Source organism: Loxodonta africana (assembly GCF_030014295.1).
Source record: "Loxodonta africana isolate mLoxAfr1 chromosome 26 unlocalized genomic scaffold, mLoxAfr1.hap2 SUPER_26_unloc_1, whole genome shotgun sequence".
Lineage (NCBI taxonomy): Eukaryota > Metazoa > Chordata > Mammalia > Proboscidea > Elephantidae > Loxodonta > Loxodonta africana.
The window spans coordinates 1746151-1769563 of NW_026974840.1; positions in this window are offsets into that span (position 1 = coordinate 1746151).

Sequence of the window (23413 nt, forward strand, 5' to 3'; positions counted from 1 at the left end):
ACTCCGTTCGGGCCTATTCTGGCCTGCGGGACTCTGTTTGGGCCTATGCTTGCCTGCAGGAATCTCTGTTCCGGCCTATTGTGGCCTGCAGGACTCCCCGTTCGGGCCTGTTCTGGCCTGCGGGACTCTGTTTGGGCCTATGCTTGCCTAGGGGAATCTCCGTTCAGGCGTATGCTGGCCTGCGGTATTCTCAATTTGGGCATATTCTCTCGCCTGCGGGACTTTCCTTTGGGCCTATTCTCGCCTGCGCAACTCTCCGTTCGGGCCTATTCTTGCCTGCGGGACTCTCCGTTCCGGCCTATTCTTGCCTGCGGGTCTCTCCGTTCGGGACAATTCTGACCTGCAAAACTCTCCGTTCGGACCTAATCTAGCCTCTGGGAGTCTCCTTTGGGGTCTCCTGTTGCGTGCGGGGCTGCTCTATTCCAGCCTTTTGTGCTTACGGAGCTCCGATATTCGGTCCTGTTCTAGCATGCGGAGCTCCGCTACTCAGGCCTGATTGTGCGTGCGGGGCTCTGCTACTCGGGCCTGTTGGTGCATGCGGGGCTCCACTACTTGGGCCTGTTCGTGCATGCGGGGCTCCGCTACTCGGGTCTGTTCGTGCTTGCAGGGCTCTGCTACTCGGGCCTGTTCGTGCGTGCGGGGCTCCGCTATTCAGGCCTGATAGTGTGTGCGGGGCTCCTCTATTCAGGCCTGTCCTTCCCTGCGGGACTCTATTCGGGCCTATACTTCCCTGCGGGATTCTGTTCGGGCCTTTTCTGGCCTGCGAGACTCTCCGTTCGCTCCTATCGTGGTCTGCGGGACCCTCGTTCGGGCCCATTCTCGCCTTCGACACCCTCTGTTCGGGCTTTTCTGGCCTGCGGGACTCTCCGTTCGGGCCTATTCTTGTGAGCGGGTCTCTATTCGGGCCTATTTTTGCCTAAGGGCTCCTCTATTCGGGCCTCTTCTGGCCTGCGGGACTCTCCGTTCGGGCCTATTCTCACCTGGGGAGCTCTCCGTTCGGGCCTTTCTGGCCTTCGGGACTCTGTTCTGGTCTCTTCTTGCCAGCGGGGCTCTTCGTTTGGGCCTCTTCTTGCCTGCAGGACTCTGTTCGGGACTCTTCTTGCCTGCACAGCCCCTCTACTCGGGCCTCTTTTTGCCTGCGGGACTCTGTCCAGGCCTATTGTTGCCCCCGGAAAACTCCGTTCGCTCCTATTCTGGCTTGTGGGACTCTGTTCGGGCCTATGCTTGCCTGCGGGAATCTCCTTTCAGGGTTATGCTGACCTGTGGGATTCTCAGTTTGGGCGTATTGTCGCCTGCAGGACATCTCTTCGGGCCTATTCTCGCCCGCGGGACCCTCCGTTCGGTCGTTTCTGGCCTGAGGGACTCTCCGTTCGGGCCTAATCTTGGGAGCGGGACTTTACTCGGGCCTATTCTTGCCTCTGGGGCTCCTCCTTTCTTGCCTATTCTTGCCTCCGGGAATCTCCGTTCTGGCCTGTTCGGGCCTGCGGGACTCTGTTCGGGCCTATGCTTGCCTGCAGGAATCTCTATTCCGCCCTACTCTGGCCTGCGGGACTCTGCGTTCCGGCCTATTCTGGCCTGCGGGACTCTTTTCGGGCCTATTCTTGCTCCGGGAATCTCCGTTCGGGCGTACCCTGGCTTGCGGGACTCTGTTCGGGCCTATGCTTGCCTGCAGGAATCTCTGTTCTGGCCTATTCTGACCTGCAGGACTCTGTTTGGGCCTATGCTTGCCTGCGGGAATCTCCGTTCAGGCGTATGCTGGCCTGCGGGTCTCTCCGTTCGGGCCCATTCTTGCCTGCGGGACTCTCCGTTTGGGCGTATCCTTGCCCGCGGGACTCTGTTCGGGCCTCTTCTTGCCTGCACGGCTCCTCTACTCGGGCCTATTTTTGCCTGTGGGACTCTATTGGGGCCTATTCTTGCCTCCGACAATCTCCGTTCGGGCCCATTCTGGCCTGCGGGACTCTTCGTTCGGGCCTAGGCTTCCCTTCGGCAATCTCCGTTCAGGCGTATGCTGGCCTGCGGAATTCTGTTCGGGGCTATTCTTGCTCCGGGAATCTCTGTTCGGGACTATTCTGGCCTGTGGGACTCTGTTCGGGCCCATGCCTGCCTGCGGGGCTCTCTGTTCAGGCCTTTTTCGCCTACGGGACTCTCTGTTCGGGCCTATTCTCTGGAGCGGGGCTTTAGTCGGGCCTACTCTTGACTACGGGGCTCCTCAATTCTTGCCTCTGGGATTCTGTTCGGGCCTATTCTTGTCTGTGGGACTCTCCGTTTGAGCCTATTCTTGCCTGTGGGTTCTCCATTCAGGGCTACTCTTGCCAGCGGGACTCTGTTCGTGCCTCATCTTGCCTGCATGGCTGCTCTACTCGGGCCTATTCTTGCCTGCGGGACTCTGTTCGGGCCTATCCTTGCTCCGGGAATCTCCGTTCGGGCATACCCTGGCCTGCGGGACTCCGTTCGGGCCTATTCTTGCCTGCGGGACTCTGTTTGGGCCTATGCTTGCCTGCAGGAATCTCTGTTCCGGCCTATTGTGGCCTGCAGGACTCCCCGTTCGGGCCTGTTCTGGCCTGCGGGACTCTGTTTGGGCCTATGCTTGCCTAGGGGAATCTCCGTTCAGGCGTATGCTGGCCTGCGGTATTCTCAATTTGGGCATATTCTCTCGCCTGCGGGACTTTCCTTTGGGCCTATTCTCGCCTGCGCAACTCTCCGTTCGGGCCTATTCTTGCCTGCGGGACTCTCCGTTCCGGCCTATTCTTGCCTGCGGGTCTCTCCGTTCGGGACAATTCTGACCTGCAAAACTCTCCGTTCGGACCTAATCTAGCCTCTGGGAGTCTCCTTTGGGGTCTCCTGTTGCGTGCGGGGCTGCTCTATTCCAGCCTTTTGTGCTTACGGAGCTCCGATATTCGGTCCTGTTCTAGCATGCGGAGCTCCGCTACTCAGGCCTGATTGTGCGTGCGGGGCTCTGCTACTCGGGCCTGTTGGTGCATGCGGGGCTCCACTACTTGGGCCTGTTCGTGCATGCGGGGCTCCGCTACTCGGGTCTGTTCGTGCTTGCAGGGCTCTGCTACTCGGGCCTGTTCGTGCGTGCGGGGCTCCGCTATTCAGGCCTGATAGTGTGTGCGGGGCTCCTCTATTCAGGCCTGTCCTTCCCTGCGGGACTCTATTCGGGCCTATACTTCCCTGCGGGATTCTGTTCGGGCCTTTTCTGGCCTGCGAGACTCTCCGTTCGCTCCTATCGTGGTCTGCGGGACCCTCGTTCGGGCCCATTCTCGCCTTCGACACCCTCTGTTCGGGCTTTTCTGGCCTGCGGGACTCTCCGTTCGGGCCTATTCTTGTGAGCGGGTCTCTATTCGGGCCTATTTTTGCCTAAGGGCTCCTCTATTCGGGCCTCTTCTGGCCTGCGGGACTCTCCGTTCGGGCCTATTCTCACCTGGGGAGCTCTCCGTTCGGGCCTTTCTGGCCTTCGGGACTCTGTTCTGGTCTCTTCTTGCCAGCGGGGCTCTTCGTTTGGGCCTCTTCTTGCCTGCAGGACTCTGTTCGGGACTCTTCTTGCCTGCACAGCCCCTCTACTCGGGCCTCTTTTTGCCTGCGGGACTCTGTCCAGGCCTATTGTTGCCCCCGGAAAACTCCGTTCGCTCCTATTCTGGCTTGTGGGACTCTGTTCGGGCCTATGCTTGCCTGCGGGAATCTCCTTTCAGGGTTATGCTGACCTGTGGGATTCTCAGTTTGGGCGTATTCTCGCCTGCAGGACATCTCTTCGGGCCTATTCTCGCCCGCGGGACCCTCCGTTCGGTCGTTTCTGGCCTGAGGGACTCTCCGTTCGGGCCTAATCTTGGGAGCGGGACTTTACTCGGGCCTATTCTTGCCTCTGGGGCTCCTCCTTTCTTGCCTATTCTTGCCTCCGGGAATCTCCGTTCTGGCCTGTTCGGGCCTGCGGGACTCTGTTCGGGCCTATGCTTGCCTGCAGGAATCTCTATTCCGCCCTACTCTGGCCTGCGGGACTCTGCGTTCCGGCCTATTCTGGCCTGCGGGACTCTTTTCGGGCCTATTCTTGCTCCGGGAATCTCCGTTCGGGCGTACCCTGGCTTGCGGGACTCTGTTCGGGCCTATGCTTGCCTGCAGGAATCTCTGTTCTGGCCTATTCTGACCTGCAGGACTCTGTTTGGGCCTATGCTTGCCTGCGGGAATCTCCGTTCAGGCGTATGCTGGCCTGCGGGTCTCTCCGTTCGGGCCCATTCTTGCCTGCGGGACTCTCCGTTTGGGCGTATCCTTGCCCGCGGGACTCTGTTCGGGCCTCTTCTTGCCTGCACGGCTCCTCTACTCGGGCCTATTTTTGCCTGTGGGACTCTATTGGGGCCTATTCTTGCCTCCGACAATCTCCGTTCGGGCCCATTCTGGCCTGCGGGACTCTTCGTTCGGGCCTAGGCTTCCCTTCGGCAATCTCCGTTCAGGCGTATGCTGGCCTGCGGAATTCTGTTCGGGGCTATTCTTGCTCCGGGAATCTCTGTTCGGGACTATTCTGGCCTGTGGGACTCTGTTCGGGCCCATGCCTGCCTGCGGGGCTCTCTGTTCAGGCCTTTTTCGCCTACGGGACTCTCTGTTCGGGCCTATTCTCTGGAGCGGGGCTTTAGTCGGGCCTACTCTTGACTACGGGGCTCCTCAATTCTTGCCTCTGGGATTCTGTTCGGGCCTATTCTTGTCTGTGGGACTCTCCGTTTGAGCCTATTCTTGCCTGTGGGTTCTCCATTCAGGGCTACTCTTGCCAGCGGGACTCTGTTCGTGCCTCATCTTGCCTGCATGGCTGCTCTACTCGGGCCTATTCTTGCCTGCGGGACTCTGTTCGGGCCTATCCTTGCTCCGGGAATCTCCGTTCGGGCATACCCTGGCCTGCGGGACTCCGTTCGGGCCTATTCTTGCCTGCGGGACTCTGTTTGGGCCTATGCTTGCCTGCAGGAATCTCTGTTCCGGCCTATTGTGGCCTGCAGGACTCCCCGTTCGGGCCTGTTCTGGCCTGCGGGACTCTGTTTGGGCCTATGCTTGCCTACGGGAATCTCCGTTCAGGCGTATGCTGGCCTGCGGTATTCTCAATTTGGGCATATTCTCTCGCCTGCGGGACTTTCCTTTGGGCCTATTCTCGCCTGCGCAACTCTCCGTTCGGGCCTATTCTTGCCTGCGGGACTCTCCGTTCCGGCCTATTCTTGCCTGCGGGTCTCTCCGTTCGGGACAATTCTGACCTGCAAAACTCTCCGTTCGGACCTAATCTAGCCTCTGGGAGTCTCCTTTGGGGTCTCCTGTTGCGTGCGGGGCTGCTCTATTCCAGCCTTTTGTGCTTACGGAGCTCCGATATTCGGTCCTGTTCTAGCATGTGGAGCTCCGCTACTCAGGCCTGATTGTGCGTGCGGGGCTTTGCTACTCGGGCCTGTTGGTGCATGCGGGGCTCCACTACTTGGGCCTGTTCGTGCATGCGGGGCTCCGCTACTCGGGTCTGTTCGTGCTTGCAGGGCTCTGCTACTTGGGCCTGTTCGTGCGTGCGGGGCTCCGCTATTCAGGCCTGATAGTGTGTGCGGGGCTCCTCTATTCAGGCCTGTCCTTCCCTGCGGGACTCTATTCGGGCCTATACTTCCCTGCGGGATTCTGTTCGGGCCTTTTCTGGCCTGCGAGACTCTCCGTTCGCTCCTATCGTGGTCTGCGGGACCCTCGTTCGGGCCCATTCTCGCCTTCGAGACCTTCTGTTCGGGCTTTTCTGGCCTGCGGGACTCTCCGTTCGGGCCTATTCTTGTGAGCGGGTCTCTATTCGGGCCTATTTTTGCCTAAGGGCTCCTCTATTCGGGCCTCTTCTGGCCTGCGGGACTCTCCGTTCGGGCCTATTCTCACCTGGGGAGCTCTCCGTTCGGGCCTTTCTGGCCTTCGGGACTCTGTTCTGGTCTCTTCTTGCCAGCGGGGCTCTTCGTTTGGGCCTATTCTTGCCTGCAGGACTCTGTTCGGGACTCTTCTTGCCTGCACAGCCCCTCTACTCGGGCCTCTTTTTGCCTGCGGGACTCTGTCCAGGCCTATTGTTGCCCCCGGAAAACTGCGTTCGGTCCTATTCTGGCTTGTGGGACTCTGTTCGGGCCTATGCTTGCTTGCGGGAATCTCCTTTCAGGGTTATGCTGACCTGTGGGATTCTCAGTTTGGGCGTATTCTCGCCTGCAGGACATCTCTTCGGGCCTATTCTCGCCCGCGGGACCCTCCGTTCGGTCGTTTCCGGCCTGAGGGACTCTCCGTTCGGGCCTAATCTTGGGAGCGGGACTCTACTCGGGCCTATTCTTGCCTAGGGGCCTCTTCTATTCGTGCTTCTTCTTGCCAGTGGGACTCTGTTCAGGCCCGTTCTTGCCTGCAGGATTCTGCGTTCGGGCTTATTCTTGCTTGCCGGACAGTGTTCGGGCGTCTTCTTGCCTGCACAGCTCCACTACTCGGGCCTCATTTTGCCTTCGGGACACCGTTCAGGTCTATTCTTGGTCCGGGAATCTCCGTTCGGGCCTATGCTGGCCTGCTGGACTCTGTTTGGGCCTATGCTTGCCTGCGGGAATGACCGTTCGGGCCTGTGTTGGCCTGCAGGACTCTCCGTTCGGGCCGTTCTGGCCTGCGGTACTCTCCGTTCGGGCCTATTCTCTGGAGCGGGACTTTACTCGGGCCTATTCTTGCCTCTGGGGCTCCTCCTTTCTTGCCTATTCTTGCCTCCGGGAATCTCCGTTCTGGCCTGTTCGGGCCTGCGGGACTCTGTTCGGGCCTATGCTTGCCTGCAGGAATCTCTGTTCCGCCCTACTCTGGCCTGCGGGACTCTGCGTTCCGGCCTATTCTGGCCTGTGGGACTCTTTTCGGGCCTATTCTTGCTCCGGGAATCTCCGTTCGGGAGTACCCTGGCTTGCGGGACTCTGTTCGGGCCTATGCTTGCCTGCAGGAATCTCTGTTCTGGCCTATTCTGACCTGCAGGACTCTGTTTGGGCCTATGCTTGCCTGCGGGAATCTCCGTTCAGGCGTATGCTGGCCTGCGGGTCTCTCCGTTCGGGCCCATTCTTGCCTGCGGGACTCTCCGTTTGGGCGTATCCTTGCCCGCGGGACTCTGTTCGGGCCTCTTCTTGCCTGCACGGCTCCTCTACTCGGGCCTATTTTTGCCTGTGGGACTCTATTGGGGCCTATTCTTGCCTCCGACAATCTCCGTTCGGGCCCATTCTGGCCTGCGGGACTCTTCGTTCGGGCCTAGGCTTCCCTTCGGCAATCTCCGTTCAGGCGCATGCTGGCCTGCGGAATTCTGTTCGGGGCTATTCTTGCTCCGGGAATCTCTGTTCGGGACTATTCTGGCCTGTGGGACTCTGTTCGGGCCCATGCCTGCCTGCGGGGCTCTCTGTTCAGGCCTTTTTCGCCTACGGGACTCTCTGTTCGGGCCTATTCTCTGGAGCGGGGCTTTAGTCGGGCCTACTCTTGACTACGGGGCTCCTCAATTCTTGCCTCTGGGATTCTGTTCGGGCCTATTCTTGTCTGTGGGACTCTCCGTTTGAGCCTATTCTTGCCTGTGGGTTCTCCATTCAGGGCTACTCTTGCCAGCGGGACTCTGTTCGTGCCTCATCTTGCCTGCATGGCTGCTCTACTCGGGCCTATTCTTGCCTGCGGGACTCTGTTCGGGCCTATCCTTGCTCCGGGAATCTCCGTTCGGGCATACCCTGGCCTGCGGGACTCCGTTCGGGCCTATTCTGGCCTGCGGGACTCTGTTTGGGCCTATGCTTGCCTGCAGGAATCTCTGTTCCGGCCTATTGTGGCCTGCAGGACTCCCCGTTCGGGCCTGTTCTGGCCTGCGGGACTCTGTTTGGGCCTATGCTTGCCTACGGGAATCTCCGTTCAGGCGTATGCTGGCCTGCGGTATTCTCAATTTGGGCATATTCTCTCGCCTGCGGGACTTTCCTTTGGGCCTATTCTCGCCTGCGCAACTCTCCGTTCGGGCCTATTCTTGCCTGCGGGACTCTCCGTTCCGGCCTATTCTTGCCTGCGGGTCTCTCCGTTCGGGACAATTCTGACCTGCAAAACTCTCCGTTCGGACCTAATCTAGCCTCTGGGAGTCTCCTTTGGGGTCTCCTGTTGAGTGCGGGGCTGCTCTATTCCAGCCTTTTGTGCTTACGGAGCTCCGATATTCGGTCCTGTTCTAGCATGCGGAGCTCCGCTACTCAGGCCTGATTGTGCGTGCGGGGCTCTGCTACTCGGGCCTGTTGGTGCATGCGGGGCTCCACTACTTGGGCCTGTTCGTGCATGCGGGGCTCCGCTACTCGGGTCTGTTCGTGCTTGCAGGGCTCTGCTACTCGGGCCTGTTCGTGCGTGCGGGGCTCCGCTATTCAGGCCTGATAGTGTGTGCGGGGCTCCTCTATTCAGGCCTGTCCTTCCCTGCGGGACTCTATTCGGGCCTATACTTCCCTGCGGGATTCTGTTCGGGCCTTTTCTGGCCTGCGAGACTCTCCGTTCGCTCCTATCGTGGTCTGCGGGACTCTCGTTCGGGCCCATTCTCGCCTTCGAGACCCTCTGTTCGGGCTTTTCTGGCCTGCGGGACTCTCCGTTCGGGCCTATTCTTGTGAGCGGGTCTCTATTCGGGCCTATTTTTGCCTAAGGGCTCCTCTATTCGGGCCTCTTCTGGCCTGCGGGACTCTCCGTTCGGGCCTATTCTCACCTGGGGAGCTCTCCGTTCGGGCCTTTCTGGCCTTCGGGACTCTGTTCTGGTCTCTTCTTGCCAGCGGGGCTCTTCGTTTGGGCCTCTTCTTGCCTGCAGGACTCTGTTCGGGACTCTTCTTGCCTGCACAGCCCCTCTACTCGGGCCTCTTTTTGCCTGCGGGACTCTGTCCAGGCCTATTGTTGCCCCCGGAAAACTCCGTTCGGTCCTATTCTGGCTTGTGGGACTCTGTTCGGGCCTATGCTTGCCTGCGGGAATCTCCTTTCAGGGTTATGCTGACCTGTGGGATTCTCAGTTTGGGCGTATTCTCGCCTGCAGGACATCTCTTCGGGCCTATTCTCGCCCGCGGGACCCTCCGTTCGGTCGTTTCTGGCCTGAGGGACTCTCCGTTCCGGCCTAATCTTGGGAGCGGGACTTTACTCGGGCCTATTCTTGCCTCTGGGGCTCCTCCTTTCTTGCCTATTCTTGCCTCCGGGAATCTCCGTTCTGGCCTGTTCGGGCCTGCGGGACTCTGTTCGGGCCTATGCTTGCCTGCAGGAATCTCTATTCCGCCCTACTCTGGCCTGCGGGACTCTGCGTTCCGGCCTATTCTGGCCTGCGGGACTCTTTTCGGGCCTATTCTTGCTCCGGGAATCTCCGTTCGGGCGTACCCTGGCTTGCGGGACTCTGTTCGGGCCTATGCTTGCCTGCAGGAATCTCTGTTCTGGCCTATTCTGACCTGCAGGACTCTGTTTGGGCCTATGCTTGCCTGCGGGAATCTCCGTTCAGGCGTATGCTGGCCTGCGGGTCTCTCCGTTCGGGCCCATTCTTGCCTGCGGGACTCTCCGTTTGGGCGTATCCTTGCCCGCGGGACTCTGTTCGGGCCTCTTCTTGCCTGCACGGCTCCTCTACTCGGGCCTATTTTTGCCTGTGGGACTCTATTGGGGCCTATTCTTGCCTCCGACAATCTCCGTTCGGGCCCATTCTGGCCTGCGGGACTCTTCGTTCGGGCCTAGGCTTCCCTTCGGCAATCTCCGTTCAGGCGTATGCTGGCCTGCGGAATTCTGTTCGGGGCTATTCTTGCTCCGGGAATCTCTGTTCGGGACTATTCTGGCCTGTGGGACTCTGTTCGGGCCCATGCCTGCCTGCGGGGCTCTCTGTTCAGGCCTTTTTCGCCTACGGGACTCTCTGTTCGGGCCTATTCTCTGGAGCGGGGCTTTAGTCGGGCCTACTCTTGACTACGGGGCTCCTCAATTCTTGCCTCTGGGATTCTGTTCGGGCCTATTCTTGTCTGTGGGACTCTCCGTTTGAGCCTATTCTTGCCTGTGGGTTCTCCATTCAGGGCTACTCTTGCCAGCGGGACTCTGTTCGTGCCTCATCTTGCCTGCATGGCTGCTCTACTCGGGCCTATTCTTGCCTGCGGGACTCTGTTCGGGCCTATCCTTGCTCCGGGAATCTCCGTTCGGGCATACCCTGGCCTGCGGGACTCCGTTCGGGCCTATTCTGGCCTGCGGGACTCTGTTTGGGCCTATGCTTGCCTGCAGGAATCTCTGTTCCGGCCTATTGTGGCCTGCAGGACTCCCCGTTCGGGCCTGTCCGGCCTGCGGGACTCTGTTTGGGCCTATGCTTGCCTACGGGAATCTCCGTTCAGGCGTATGCTGGCCTGCGGTATTCTCAATTTGGGCATATTCTCTCGCCTGCGGGACTTTCCTTTGGGCCTATTCTCGCCTGCGCAACTCTCCGTTCGGGCCTATTCTTGCCTGCGGGACTCTCCGTTCCGGCCTATTCTTGCCTGCGGGTCTCTCCGTTCGGGACAATTCTGACCTGCAAAACTCTCCGTTCGGACCTAATCTAGCCTCTGGGAGTCTCCTTTGGGGTCTCCTGTTGCGTGCGGGGCTGCTCTATTCCAGCCTTTTGTGCTTACGGAGCTCCGATATTCGGTCCTGTTCTAGCATGCGGAGCTCCGCTACTCAGGCCTGATTGTGCGTGCGGGGCTCTGCTACTCGGGCCTGTTGGTGCATGCGGGGCTCCACTACTTGGGCCTGTTCGTGCATGCGGGGCTCCGCTATTCAGGCCTGATAGTGTGTGCGGGGCTCCTCTATTCAGGCCTGTTCTTCCCTGCGGGACTCTATTCGGGCCTATACTTCCCTGCGGGATTCTGTTCGGGCCTTTTCTGGCCTGCGAGACTCTCCGTTCGCTCCTATCGTGGTCTGCGGGACCCTCGTTCGGGCCCATTCTCGCCTTCGAGACCCTCTGTTCGGGCTTTTCTGGCCTGCGGGACTCTCCGTTCGGGCCTATTCTTGAGAGCGGGTCTCTATTCGGGCCTATTTTTGCCTAAGGGCTCCTCTATTCGGGCCTCTTCTGGCCTGCGGGACTCTCCGTTCGGGCCTATTCTCACCTGGGGAGCTCTCCGTTCGGGCCTTTCTGGCCTTCGGGACTCTGTTCTGGTCTCTTCTTGCCAGCGGGGCTCTTCGTTTGGGCCCATTCTTGCCTGCAGGACTCTGTTCGGGACTCTTCTTGCCTGCACAGCCCCTCTACTCGGGCCTCTTTTTGCCTGCGGGACTCTGTCCAGGCCTATTGTTGCCCCCGGAAAACTCCGTTCGGTCCTATTCTGGCTTGTGGGACTCTGTTCGGGCCTATGCTTGCCTGCGGGAATCTCCTTTCAGGGTTATGCTGACCTGTGGGATTCTCAGTTTGGGCGTATTCTCGCCTGCAGGACATCTCTTCGGGCCTATTCTCGCCCGCGGGACCCTCCGTTCGGTCGTTTCTGGCCTGAGGGACTCTCCGTTCGGGCCTAATCTTGGGAGCGGGACTCTACTCGGGCCTATTCTTGCCTAGGGGCCTCTTCTATTCGTGCTTCTTCTTGCCAGTGGGACTCTGTTCAGGCCCGTTCTTGCCTGCAGGATTCTGCGTTCGGGCTTATTCTTGCTTGCCGGACAGTGTTCGGGCGTCTTCTTGCCTGCACAGCTCCACTACTCGATCCTCATTTTGCCTTCGGGACACCGTTCAGGTCTATTCTTGGTCCGGGAATCTCCGTTCGGGCCTATGCTGGCCTGCTGGACTCTGTTTGGGCCTATGCTTGCCTGCGGGAATGACCGTTCGGGCCTGTGTTGGCCTGCAGGACTCTCCGTTCGGGCCGTTCTGGCCTGCGGTACTCTCCGTTCGGGCCTATTCTCTGGAGCCGGACTTTACTCGGGCCTATTCTTGCCTCTGGGGCTCCTCCTTTCTTGCCTATTCTTGCCTCCGGGAATCTCCGTTCTGGCCTGTTCGGGCCTGCGGGACTCTGTTCGGGCCTATGCTTGCCTGCAGGAATCTCTGTTCCGCCCTACTCTGGCCTGCGGGACTCTGCGTTCCGGCCTATTCTGGCCTGCGGGACTCTTTTCGGGCCTATTCTTGCTCCGGGAATCTCTGTTCCGGCGTACCCTGGCTTGCGGGACTCTGTTCGGGCCTATGCTTGCCTGCAGGAATCTCTGTTCTGGCCTATTCTGACCTGCAGGACTCTGTTTGGGCCTATGCTTGCCTGCGGGAATCTCCGTTCAGGCGTATGCTGGCCTGCGGGTCTCTCCGTTCGGGCCCATTCTTGCCTGCGGGAATCTCCGTTTGGGCGTATCCTTGCCCGCGGGACTCTGTTCGGGCCTCTTCTTGCCTGCACGGCTCCTCTACTCGGGCCTATTTTTGCCTGTGGGACTCTATTGGGGCCTATTCTTGCCTCCGACAATCTCCGTTCGGGCCCATTCTGGCCTGCGGGACTCTTCGTTCGGGCCTAGGCTTCCCTTCGGCAATCTCCGTTCAGGGGCATGCTGCCCTGCGGAATTCTGTTCGGGGCTATTCTTGCTCCGGGAATCTCTGTTCGGGACTATTCTGGCCTGTGGGACTCTGTTCGGGCCCATGCCTGCCTGCGGGGCTCTCTGTTCAGGCCTTTTTCGCCTACGGGACTCTCTGTTCGGGCCTATTCTCTGGAGCGGGGCTTTAGTCGGGCCTACTCTTGACTACGGGGCTCCTCAATTCTTGCCTCTGGGATTCTGTTCGGGCCTATTCTTGTCTGTGGGACTCTCCGTTTGAGCCTATTCTTGCCTGTGGGTTCTCCATTCAGGGCTACTCTTGCCAGCGGGACTCTGTTCGTGCCTCATCTTGCCTGCATGGCTGCTCTACTCGGGCCTATTCTTGCCTGCGGGACTCTGTTCGGGCCTATCCTTGCTCCGGGAATCTCCATTCGGGCATACCCTGGCCTGCGAGACTCCGTTCGGGCCTATTCTGGCCTGCGGGACTCTGTTTGGGCCTATGCTTGCCTGTAGGAATCTCTGTTCCGGCCTATTGTGGCCTGCAGGACTCCCCGTTCGGGCCTTTTCTGGCCTGCGGGACTCTGTTTGGGCCTATGCTTGCCTACGGGAATCTCCGTTCAGGCGTATGCTGGCCTGCGGTATTCTCAATTTGGGCATATTCTCTCGCCTGCAGGACTTTCCTTTGGGCCTATTCTCGCCTGCGCAACTCTCCGTTCGGGCCTATTCTTGCCTGCGGGACTCTCCGTTCCGGCCTATTCTTGCCTGCGGGTCTCTCCGTTCGGGACAATTCTGACCTGCAAAACTCTCCGTTCGGACCTAATCTAGCCTCTGGGAGTCTCCTTTGGGGTCTCCTGTTGCGTGCGGGGCTGCTCTATTCCAGCCTTTTGTGCTTACGGAGCTCCGATATTCGGTCCTGTTCTAGCATGCGGAGCTCCGCTACTCAGGCCTGATTGTGCGTGCGGGGCTCTGCTACTCGGGCCTGTTGGTGCATGCGGGGCTCCACTACTTGGGCCTGTTCGTGCATGCGGGGCTCCGCTACTCGGGTCTGTTCGTGCTTGCAGGGCTCTGCTACTCGGGCCTGTTCGTGCGTGCGGGGCTCCGCTATTCAGGCCTGATAGTGTGTGCGGGGCTCCTCTATTCAGGCCTGTCCTTCCCTGCGGGACTCTATTCGGGCCTATACTTCCCTGCGGGATTCTGTTCGGGCCTTTTCTGGCCTGCGAGACTCTCCGTTCGCTCCTATCGTGGTCTGCGGGACCCTCGTTCGGGCCCATTCTCGCCTTCGAGACCCTCTGTTCGGGCTTTTCTGTCCTGCGGGACTCTCCGTTCGGGCCTATTCTTGTGAGCGGGTCTCTATTCGGGCCTATTTTTGCCTAAGGGCTCCTCTATTCGGGCCTCTTCTGGCCTGCGGGACTCTCCGTTCGGGCCTATTCTCACCTGGGGAGCTCTCCATTCGGGCCTTTCTGGCCTTCGGGACTCTGTTCGGGTCTCTTCTTGCCAGCGGGGCTCTTCGTTTGGGCCTATTCTTGCCTGCAGGACTCTGTTCGGGACTCTTCTTGCCTGCACAGCCCCTCTACTCGGGCCTCTTTTTGCCTGCGGGACTCTGTCCAGGCCTATTGTTGCCCCCGGAAAACTCCGTTCGCTCCTATTCTGGCTTGTGGGACTCTGTTCGGGCCTATGCTTGCCTGCGGGAATCTCCTTTCAGGGTTATGCTGACCTGTGGGATTCTCAGTTTGGGCGTATTCTCGCCTGCAGGACATCTCTTCGCGCCTATTCTCGCCCGCGGGACCCTCCGTTCGGTCGTTTCTGGCCTGCGGGACTCTCCGTTCGGGCCTAATCTTGGGAGCGGGACTTTACTCGGGCCTATTCTTGCCTAGGGGCCTCTTCTATTCGTGCTTCTTCTTGCCAGTGGGACTCTGTTCAGGCCCGTTCTTGCCTGCAGGATTCTGCGTTCGGGCTTATTCTTGCTTGCCGGACAGTGTTCGGGCGTCTTCTTGCCTGCACAGCTCCACTACTCGGGCCTCATTTTGCCTTCGGGACACCGTTCAGGTCTATTCTTGGTCCGGGAATCTCCGTTCGGGCCTATGCTGGCCTGCTGGACTCTGTTCGGGCCTATGCTTGCCTGCGGGAATGACCGTTCGGGCCTGTGTTGGCCTGCAGGACTCTCCGTTCGGGCCGTTCTGGCCTGCGGTACTCTCCGTTCGGGCCTATTCTCTGGAGCGGGACTTTACTCGGGCCTATTCTTGCCTCTGGGGCTCCTCCTTTCTTGCCTATTCTTGCCTCCGGGAATCTCCGTTCTGGCCTGTTCGGGCCTGCGGGACTCTGTTCGGGCCTATGCTTGCCAGCAGGAATCTCTGTTCCGCCCTACTCTGGCCTGCGGGACTCTGCGTTCCGGCCTATTCTGGCCTGCGGGACTCTTTTCGGGCCTATTCTTGTGAGCGGGTCTCTATTCGGGCCTATTTTTGCCTAAGGGCTCCTCTATTCGGGCCTCTTCTGGCCTGCGGGACTCTCCGTTCGGGCCTATTCTCACCTGGGGAGCTCTCCGTTCGGGCCTTTCTGGCCTTCGGGACTCTGTTCTGGTCTCTTCTTGCCAGCGGGGCTCTTCGTTTGGGCCTCTTCTTGCCTGCAGGACTCTGTTCGGGACTCTTCTTGCCTGCACAGCCCCTCTACTCGGGCCTCTTTTTGCCTGCGGGACTCTGTCCAGGCCTATTGTTGCCCCCGGAAAACTCCGTTCGCTCCTATTCTGGCTTGTGGGACTCTGTTCGGGCCTATGCTTGCCTGCGGGAATCTCCTTTCAGGGTTATGCTGACCTGTGGGATTCTCAGTTTGGGCGTATTCTCGCCTGCAGGACATCTCTTCGGGCCTATTCTCGCCCGCGGGACCCTCCGTTCGGTCGTTTCTGGCCTGAGGGACTCTCCGTTCGGGCCTAATCTTGGGAGCGGGACTTTACTCGGGCCTATTCTTGCCTCTGGGGCTCCTCCTTTCTTGCCTATTCTTGCCTCCGGGAATCTCCGTTCTGGCCTGTTCGGGCCTGCGGGACTCTGTTCGGGCCTATGCTTGCCTGCAGGAATCTCTATTCCGCCCTACTCTGGCCTGCGGGACTCTGCGTTCCGGCCTATTCTGGCCTGCGGGACTCTTTTCGGGCCTATTCTTGCTCCGGGAATCTCCGTTCGGGCGTACCCTGGCTTGCGGGACTCTGTTCGGGCCTATGCTTGCCTGCAGGAATCTCTGTTCTGGCCTATTCTGACCTGCAGGACTCTGTTTGGGCCTATGCTTGCCTGCGGGAATCTCCGTTCAGGCGTATGCTGGCCTGCGGGTCTCTCCGTTCGGGCCCATTCTTGCCTGCGGGACTCTCCGTTTGGGCGTATCCTTGCCCGCGGGACTCTGTTCGGGCCTCTTCTTGCCTGCACGGCTCCTCTACTCGGGCCTATTTTTGCCTGTGGGACTCTATTGGGGCCTATTCTTGCCTCCGACAATCTCCGTTCGGGCCCATTCTGGCCTGCGGGACTCTTCGTTCGGGCCTAGGCTTCCCTTCGGCAATCTCCGTTCAGGCGTATGCTGGCCTGCGGAATTCTGTTCGGGGCTATTCTTGCTCCGGGAATCTCTGTTCGGGACTATTCTGGCCTGTGGGACTCTGTTCGGGCCCATGCCTGCCTGCGGGGCTCTCTGTTCAGGCCTTTTTCGCCTACGGGACTCTCTGTTCGGGCCTATTCTCTGGAGCGGGGCTTTAGTCGGGCCTACTCTTGACTACGGGGCTCCTCAATTCTTGCCTCTGGGATTCTGTTCGGGCCTATTCTTGTCTGTGGGACTCTCCGTTTGAGCCTATTCTTGCCTGTGGGTTCTCCATTCAGGGCTACTCTTGCCAGCGGGACTCTGTTCGTGCCTCATCTTGCCTGCATGGCTGCTCTACTCGGGCCTATTCTTGCCTGCGGGACTCTGTTCGGGCCTATCCTTGCTCCGGGAATCTCCGTTCGGGCATACCCTGGCCTGCGGGACTCCGTTCGGGCCTATTCTGGCCTGCGGGACTCTGTTTGGGCCTATGCTTGCCTGCAGGAATCTCTGTTCCGGCCTATTGTGGCCTGCAGGACTCCCCGTTCGGGCCTGTTCTGGCCTGCGGGACTCTGTTTGGGCCTATGCTTGCCTACGGGAATCTCCGTTCAGGCGTATGCTGGCCTGCGGTATTCTCAATTTGGGCATATTCTCTCGCCTGCGGGACTTTCCTTTGGGCCTATTCTCGCCTGCGCAACTCTCCGTTCGGGCCTATTCTTGCCTGCGGGACTCTCCGTTCCGGCCTATTCTTGCCTGCGGGTCTCTCCGTTCGGGACAATTCTGACCTGCAAAACTCTCCGTTCGGACCTAATCTAGCCTCTGGGAGTCTCCTTTGGGGTCTCCTGTTGCGTGCGGGGCTGCTCTATTCCAGCCTTTTGTGCTTACGGAGCTCCGATATTCGGTCCTGTTCTAGCATGCGGAGCTCCGCTACTCAGGCCTGATTGTGCGTGCGGGGCTCTGCTACTCGGGCCTGTTGGTGCATGCGGGGCTCCACTACTTGGGCCTGTTCGTGCATGCGGGGCTCCGCTACTCGGGTCTGTTCGTGCTTGCAGGGCTCTGCTACTCGGGCCTGTTCGTGCGTGCGGGGCTCCGCTATTCAGGCCTGATAGTGTGTGCGGGGCTCCTCTATTCAGGCCTGTCCTTCCCTGCGGGACTCTATTCGGGCCTATACTTCCCTGCGGGATTCTGTTCGGGCCTTTTCTGGCCTGCGAGACTCTCCGTTCTCTCCTATCGTGGTCTGCGGGACCCTCGTTCGGGCCCATTCTCGCCTTCGACACCCTCTGTTCGGGCTTTTCTGGCCTGCGGGACTCTCCGTTCGGGCCTATTCTTGTGAGCGGGTCTCTATTCGGGCCTATTTTTGCCTAAGGGCTCCTCTATTCGGGCCTCTTCTGGCCTGCGGGACTCTCCGTTCGGGCCTATTCTCACCTGGGGAGCTCTCCGTTCGGGCCTTTCTGGCCTTCGGGACTCTGTTCTGGTCTCTTCTTGCCAGCGGGGCTCTTCGTTTGGGCCTCTTCTTGCCTGCAGGACTCTGTTCGGGACTCTTCTTGCCTGCACAGCCCCTCTACTCGGGCCTCTTTTTGCCTGCGGGACTCTGTCCAGGCCTATTGTTGCCCCCGGAAAACTCCGTTCGCTCCTATTCTGGCTTGTGGGACTCTGTTCGGGCCTATGCTTGCCTGCGGGAATCTCCTTTCAGGGTTATGCTGACCTGTGGGATTCTCAGTTTGGGCGTATTCTCGCCTGCAGGACATCTCTTCGGGCCTATTCTCGCCCGCGGGACCCTCCGTTCGGTCGTTTCTGGCCTGAGGGACTCTCCGTTCGGGCCTAATCTTGGGAGCGGGACTTTACTCGGGCCTATTCTTGCCTCTGGGGCTCCTCCTTTCTTGCCTATTCTTGCCTCCGGGAATCTCCGTTCTGGCCTGTTCGGGCCTGCGGGACTCTGTTCGGGCCTATGCTTGCCAGCAGGAATCTCTGTTCCGCCCTACTCTGGCCTGCGGGACTCTGCGTTCCGGCCTATTCTGGCCTGCGGGACTCTTTTCGGGCCTATTCTTGTGAGCGGGTCTCTATTCGGGCCTATTTTTGCCTAAGGGCTCCTCTATTCGGGCCTCTTCTGGCCTGCGGGACTCTCCGTTCGGGCCTATTCTCACCTGGGGAGCTCTCCGTTCGGGCCTTTCTGGCCTTCGGGACTCTGTTCTGGTCTCTTCTTGCCAGCGGGGCTCTTCGTTTGGGCCTCTTCTTGCCTGCAGGACTCTGTTCGGGACTCTTCTTGCCTGCACAGCCCCTCTACTCGGGCCTCTTTTTGCCTGCGGGACTCTGTCCAGGCCTATTGTTGCCCCCGGAAAACTCCGTTCGGTCCTATTCTGGCTTGTGGGACTCTGTTCGGGCCTATGCTTGCCTGCGGGAATCTCCTTTCAGGGTTATGCTGACCTGTGGGATTCTCAGTTTGGGCGTATTCTCGCCTGCAGGACATCTCTTCGGGCCTATTCTCGCCCGCGGGACCCTCCGTTCGGTCGTTTCTGGCCTGAGGGACTCTCCGTTCCGGCCTAATCTTGGGAGCGGGACTTTACTCGGGCCTATTCTTGCCTCTGGGGCTCCTCCTTTCTTGCCTATTCTTGCCTCCGGGAATCTCCGTTCTGGCCTGTTCGGGCCTGCGGGACTCTGTTCGGGCCTATGCTTGCCTGCAGGAATCTCTATTCCGCCCTACTCTGGCCTGCGGGACTCTGCGTTCCGGCCTATTCTGGCCTGCGGGACTCTTTTCGGGCCTATTCTTGCTCCGGGAATCTCCGTTCGGGCGTACCCTGGCTTGCGGGACTCTGTTCGGGCCTATGCTTGCCTGCAGGAATCTCTGTTCTGGCCTATTCTGACCTGCAGGACTCTGTTTGGGCCTATGCTTGCCTGCGGGAATCTCCGTTCAGGCGTATGCTGGCCTGCGGGTCTCTCCGTTCGGGCCCATTCTTGCCTGCGGGACTCTCCGTTTGGGCGTATCCTTGCCCGCGGGACTCTGTTCGGGCCTCTTCTTGCCTGCACGGCTCCTCTACTCGGGCCTATTTTTGCCTGTGGGACTCTATTGGGGCCTATTCTTGCCTCCGACAATCTCCGTTCGGGCCCATTCTGGCCTGCGGGACTCTTCGTTCGGGCCTAGGCTTCCCTTCGGCAATCTCCGTTCAGGCGTATGCTGGCCTGCGGAATTCTGTTCGGGGCTATTCTTGCTCCGGGAATCTCTGTTCGGGACTATTCTGGCCTGTGGGACTCTGTTCGGGCCCATGCCTGCCTGCGGGGCTCTCTGTTCAGGCCTTTTTCGCCTACGGGACTCTCTGTTCGGGCCTATTCTCTGGAGCGGGGCTTTAGTCGGGCCTACTCTTGACTACGGGGCTCCTCAATTCTTGCCTCTGGGATTCTGTTCGGGCCTATTCTTGTCTGTGGGACTCTCCGTTTGAGCCTATTCTTGCCTGTGGGTTCTCCATTCAGGGCTACTCTTGCCAGCGGGACTCTGTTCGTGCCTCATCTTGCCTGCATGGCTGCTCTACTCGGGCCTATTCTTGCCTGCGGGACTCTGTTCGGGCCTATCCTTGCTCCGGGAATCTCCGTTCGGGCATACCCTGGCCTGCGGGACTCCGTTCGGGCCTATTCTGGCCTGCGGGACTCTGTTTGGGCCTATGCTTGCCTGCAGGAATCTCTGTTCCGGCCTATTGTGGCCTGCAGGACTCCCCGTTCGGGCCTGTCCGGCCTGCGGGACTCTGTTTGGGCCTATGCTTGCCTACGGGAATCTCCGTTCAGGCGTATGCTGGCCTGCGGTATTCTCAATTTGGGCATATTCTCTCGCCTGCGGGACTTTCCTTTGGGCCTATTCTCGCCTGCGCAACTCTCCGTTCGGGCCTATTCTTGCCTGCGGGACTCTCCGTTCCGGCCTATTCTTGCCTGCGGGTCTCTCCGTTCGGGACAATTCTGACCTGCAAAACTCTCCGTTCGGACCTAATCTAGCCTCTGGGAGTCTCCTTTGGGGTCTCCTGTTGCGTGCGGGGCTGCTCTATTCCAGCCTTTTGTGCTTACGGAGCTCCGATATTCGGTCCTGTTCTAGCATGCGGAGCTCCGCTACTCAGGCCTGATTGTGCGTGCGGGGCTCTGCTACTCGGGCCTGTTGGTGCATGCGGGGCTCCACTACTTGGGCCTGTTCGTGCATGCGGGGCTCCGCTATTCAGGCCTGATAGTGTGTGCGGGGCTCCTCTATTCAGGCCTGTTCTTCCCTGCGGGACTCTATTCGGGCCTATACTTCCCTGCGGGATTCTGTTCGGGCCTTTTCTGGCCTGCGAGACTCTCCGTTCGCTCCTATCGTGGTCTGCGGGACCCTCGTTCGGGCCCATTCTCGCCTTCGAGACCCTCTGTTCGGGCTTTTCTGGCCTGCGGGACTCTCCGTTCGGGCCTATTCTTGAGAGCGGGTCTCTATTCGGGCCTATTTTTGCCTAAGGGCTCCTCTATTCGGGCCTCTTCTGGCCTGCGGGACTCTCCGTTCGGGCCTATTCTCACCTGGGGAGCTCTCCGTTCGGGCCTTTCTGGCCTTCGGGACTCTGTTCTGGTCTCTTCTTGCCAGCGGGGCTCTTCGTTTGGGCCCATTCTTGCCTGCAGGACTCTGTTCGGGACTCTTCTTGCCTGCACAGCCCCTCTACTCGGGCCTCTTTTTGCCTGCGGGACTCTGTCCAGGCCTATTGTTGCCCCCGGAAAACTCCGTTCGGTCCTATTCTGGCTTGTGGGACTCTGTTCGGGCCTATGCTTGCCTGCGGGAATCTCCTTTCAGGGTTATGCTGACCTGTGGGATTCTCAGTTTGGGCGTATTCTCGCCTGCAGGACATCTCTTCGGGCCTATTCTCGCCCGCGGGACCCTCCGTTCGGTCGTTTCTGGCCTGAGGGACTCTCCGTTCGGGCCTAATCTTGGGAGCGGGACTCTACTCGGGCCTATTCTTGCCTAGGGGCCTCTTCTATTCGTGCTTCTTCTTGCCAGTGGGACTCTGTTCAGGCCCGTTCTTGCCTGCAGGATTCTGCGTTCGGGCTTATTCTTGCTTGCCGGACAGTGTTCGGGCGTCTTCTTGCCTGCACAGCTCCACTACTCGATCCTCATTTTGCCTTCGGGACACCGTTCAGGTCTATTCTTGGTCCGGGAATCTCCGTTCGGGCCTATGCTGGCCTGCTGGACTCTGTTTGGGCCTATGCTTGCCTGCGGGAATGACCGTTCGGGCCTGTGTTGGCCTGCAGGACTCTCCGTTCGGGCCGTTCTGGCCTGCGGTACTCTCCGTTCGGGCCTATTCTCTGGAGCCGGACTTTACTCGGGCCTATTCTTGCCTCTGGGGCTCCTCCTTTCTTGCCTATTCTTGCCTCCGGGAATCTCCGTTCTGGCCTGTTCGGGCCTGCGGGACTCTGTTCGGGCCTATGCTTGCCTGCAGGAATCTCTGTTCCGCCCTACTCTGGCCTGCGGGACTCTGCGTTCCGGCCTATTCTGGCCTGCGGGACTCTTTTCGGGCCTATTCTTGCTCCGGGAATCTCTGTTCCGGCGTACCCTGGCTTGCGGGACTCTGTTCGGGCCTATGCTTGCCTGCAGGAATCTCTGTTCTGGCCTATTCTGACCTGCAGGACTCTGTTTGGGCCTATGCTTGCCTGCGGGAATCTCCGTTCAGGCGTATGCTGGCCTGCGGGTCTCTCCGTTCGGGCCCATTCTTGCCTGCGGGAATCTCCGTTTGGGCGTATCCTTGCCCGCGGGACTCTGTTCGGGCCTCTTCTTGCCTGCACGGCTCCTCTACTCGGGCCTATTTTTGCCTGTGGGACTCTATTGGGGCCTATTCTTGCCTCCGACAATCTCCGTTCGGGCCCATTCTGGCCTGCGGGACTCTTCGTTCGGGCCTAGGCTTCCCTTCGGCAATCTCCGTTCAGGGGCATGCTGCCCTGCGGAATTCTGTTCGGGGCTATTCTTGCTCCGGGAATCTCTGTTCGGGACTATTCTGGCCTGTGGGACTCTGTTCGGGCCCATGCCTGCCTGCGGGGCTCTCTGTTCAGGCCTTTTTCGCCTACGGGACTCTCTGTTCGGGCCTATTCTCTGGAGCGGGGCTTTAGTCGGGCCTACTCTTGACTACGGGGCTCCTCAATTCTTGCCTCTGGGATTCTGTTCGGGCCTATTCTTGTCTGTGGGACTCTCCGTTTGAGCCTATTCTTGCCTGTGGGTTCTCCATTCAGGGCTACTCTTGCCAGCGGGACTCTGTTCGTGCCTCATCTTGCCTGCATGGCTGCTCTACTCGGGCCTATTCTTGCCTGCGGGACTCTGTTCGGGCCTATCCTTGCTCCGGGAATCTCCATTCGGGCATACCCTGGCCTGCGAGACTCCGTTCGGGCCTATTCTGGCCTGCGGGACTCTGTTTGGGCCTATGCTTGCCTGTAGGAATCTCTGTTCCGGCCTATTGTGGCCTGCAGGACTCCCCGTTCGGGCCTTTTCTGGCCTGCGGGACTCTGTTTGGGCCTATGCTTGCCTACGGGAATCTCCGTTCAGGCGTATGCTGGCCTGCGGTATTCTCAATTTGGGCATATTCTCTCGCCTGCAGGACTTTCCTTTGGGCCTATTCTCGCCTGCGCAACTCTCCGTTCGGGCCTATTCTTGCCTGCGGGACTCTCCGTTCCGGCCTATTCTTGCCTGCGGGTCTCTCCGTTCGGGACAATTCTGACCTGCAAAACTCTCCGTTCGGACCTAATCTAGCCTCTGGGAGTCTCCTTTGGGGTCTCCTGTTGCGTGCGGGGCTGCTCTATTCCAGCCTTTTGTGCTTACGGAGCTCCGATATTCGGTCCTGTTCTAGCATGCGGAGCTCCGCTACTCAGGCCTGATTGTGCGTGCGGGGCTCTGCTACTCGGGCCTGTTGGTGCATGCGGGGCTCCACTACTTGGGCCTGTTCGTGCATGCGGGGCTCCGCTACTCGGGTCTGTTCGTGCTTGCAGGGCTCTGCTACTCGGGCCTGTTCGTGCGTGCGGGGCTCCGCTATTCAGGCCTGATAGTGTGTGCGGGGCTCCTCTATTCAGGCCTGTCCTTCCCTGCGGGACTCTATTCGGGCCTATACTTCCCTGCGGGATTCTGTTCGGGCCTTTTCTGGCCTGCGAGACTCTCCGTTCGCTCCTATCGTGGTCTGCGGGACCCTCGTTCGGGCCCATTCTCGCCTTCGAGACCCTCTGTTCGGGCTTTTCTGTCCTGCGGGACTCTCCGTTCGGGCCTATTCTTGTGAGCGGGTCTCTATTCGGGCCTATTTTTGCCTAAGGGCTCCTCTATTCGGGCCTCTTCTGGCCTGCGGGACTCTCCGTTCGGGCCTATTCTCACCTGGGGAGCTCTCCATTCGGGCCTTTCTGGCCTTCGGGACTCTGTTCGGGTCTCTTCTTGCCAGCGGGGCTCTTCGTTTGG